Here is a 2,951-nt window from a genome sequence, read left to right as displayed (position 1 = left end):
AGTTTTATAAATGAAAATATAAATGAAAATTGAACCTGAATTGAAATTAAATACAAATACACAAATATAAATACCAGAAATACTGCTCGCTACTGGTTTACTGCCTACTACTGTTCCTCTCCTTCCCTTCCCCTGTCTTCCTGTTACTCCTCCTCCCCCCGTGTGAGGAGCTGTACAGTCTAATGGCCTGAGGGACAAAGTTTTTCAAATGTAGAGTCACATGTCACCATTGCAGAAAAAATATGGGACCTAAGATACAGTATATCACACTGATGCACATGCTAAATGTAGTTTTCCTACTATGTAACTTGACCTTGTGGTGAGACAAAATATTTGTTCATAGGGTCTCTTCGTTCTCTGCTCAAAAGTGGTTGTTGAAAATTTCCACAAGGTGCATGATGGGAAATACTCTCAAAAGACTATAGTTGTAGTCTTGGAATTAGTGACCATGTAAGATCTCCAGTCTTTGCAGAGTTTCATCTGTGACTAATCTGTGACTGAAAACTCTGACTCAAAGTCTTAAGATGTGAGTGGGTGTCTGATGACATTCTTTTAAAAATGTATCAAAGTCTTCTAGTGTATGGGAGGCTTAAGACCTGGGAAACCTTTTTGTGCTAGGCAGAGAAATAGTCAAGTAATTTGTATTAAAGAGAAAAAGAGACGCTTGTTTATGATGTTTTACTAATCTGAAGGTTTATTGTTCAGGTGCCAAGTGAGGAGGTTTGACGGTCCATGACAGGGAAAAGAAGACCAGAGAATGACAGTAGCTATGTGAAGCAAGTTTTAAAGGTATTATGGAAAAGACGGGAAGCAATAATGCATGGGGTTTAGACAGGGGCAGTGAAGGGACTGAAGGAGAAGACAATGGATGTGGTAGAAAGGAGAATGTGTAGATGCATGCGTGTAAAAGACAGATGTGCAGAGGTGGAGTCCAAGAGTATTAGCTAAAAAATGGCTAAATAATGGAAATTTGTGGAATTAACATGCAGAAAAAATGTATAGTCATACGGTGCATCCAGAAAATATTCACAACACTTCACCTATTCCACATTTTATCAGCCTTATTCTAAGGTAAATTCATTTTTGTCCTTCAAACTTCTACTCACAACACCCCGTACTAACAACATGAAAAAAGCTTTTTTTAAATTTACAGATTTATTAAAAATAAAAAAATAAGAAATTGCATGTACTTAAGTATTAACACTAGGACTGCCACAAACGACTATTTTGATAATCGACTAGTCACCGATTATTTTTGCGATTAATCGACTAATTCGGTGTAAATTGTGGCTCATAGCACCAGCATGCAGCTGTTATTTGTCTTTGAATGTTGTAATTGTTTATTATATAATTTCATTATTTATTTATTTTACTATGTGTTATTGTTGGAAATATTGCTTTAATACATTCATGCCAATAAAGCAAATTGAAACTGAGAGAGAGTGATGGTGAACCAATTCAGATTGGACACTCACATTGCTCACGTCATCACACAGCTTCTATGAGGACTACAAAGATGGTGGACGGTGGCTCGAAAGTCCGCAGTTAACTTTTCAGCAAAAACAGAGTAAGTTTCTATCTCATATCATTAAAAAGTTATTTATAATTTAGTAAAGCTTGGTCTCAGCCATTGTATACGACGGCGTCGGCCCCAGAGAGTTAATGTTAAAGTTTACAGCTGTCAGTGTAAGTAAGTAGCTCACTATAGAGGATTTTCATGTGACGCATTGGTCACGTCATTTTGTGCCCCGCGGCCATTCTTGATTACGACGCGGTGACCGCTGTGTTACGATACGTGCATTTGGCGAACAATTGCAGAAGCTTTAACGTCGGTGTGAAGAAGCCTCACGGCACCGTGGTGCTGAGAGAGATCCGCCACTACCAGAAATCCACTGCTCCCAGAATTTTATTTTATTCGGCAATAAAATTATATAAGAATACATAAAAATACTGCCTAGGAAAACACAAGAACGCTTCCAATATGGATGCTTATTTACATTGTGGTCCTCCAGCACCGAGCTGCTGATCCGCAAGCTGCCCTTCCAGCGCCTGGTAAGAGAAATCGCTCAGGACTTGAAGACGACCTCCGCTTTCAGAGCTCCGCTGTGATGCTCTGCAGGAAACCGGCGAGGCTGCCCTGGTCGGCAGCTTCCTAGTTCACAATAAAGCAGTGTGACACTGTCGGCCAGTTTGTTACATCACCACTAAATTCACTATCTGGTACAAGATACGGATCCACTAAACTAACTGCTACACATCTATCACGATAAATAGCTTTATCTCGAGGATTTAAAGCATCGTAATAACCGGACATTCTCTCCATTTTTCTATCACGCGCCAGCCTCCTTGTAATCCAGAATGGAGACAGCACCTGTCCTGCAGCAAATCAGTCACGTGATTGGAAACCCTCTATATATGTTAATGTTAGCGGCTAACTAGCCAATCAGCTTACCAAGTTGACTGTCCCTCTTCGTCAGCATTTGACTCAGCCACAACGTGTTTCCTTTTCACATGCTCCTGCATCGCTGTTGTACTGCCATGGAAGGCAAGTTCTGCCTTGCAGATTTTGCATTATTTTTCGCTTTAATTTGGTTAAAATGCTCCCAATCCTTTGAGCTCCATTGCCGGCTAGCTATGATATTGTTTGGGCATAACTTTTCCTGTGACATCATGGCTGACTCCGATTACCACTATTGAGCATGTGCATCAAGGACAGAAAGGCAGCGGAAGGTACAGCAGCAGTTTTGAGAGAAAACAAATCTTAAAAAATATTAACAATGACGTTGATTATTAAATTTGATAGTCGACGTAATCCTGACTAGTCGACTAATCGTGGCAGCGCTGATTCACACCCTTTGCTCAATACTTTGTTGATGCACCTTTGGCAGCAATTGTGGAGTTCAGATGTAAAACCCAGTAAGGATTTTTTTTTTTTTAAATGGAGAAAAATG

The sequence above is a fragment of the Thalassophryne amazonica genome, chromosome 11 (assembly GCF_902500255.1).
Source record: "Thalassophryne amazonica chromosome 11, fThaAma1.1, whole genome shotgun sequence".
NCBI lineage: Eukaryota > Metazoa > Chordata > Actinopteri > Batrachoidiformes > Batrachoididae > Thalassophryne > Thalassophryne amazonica.
This window is presented reverse-complemented; position numbering follows the sequence as displayed.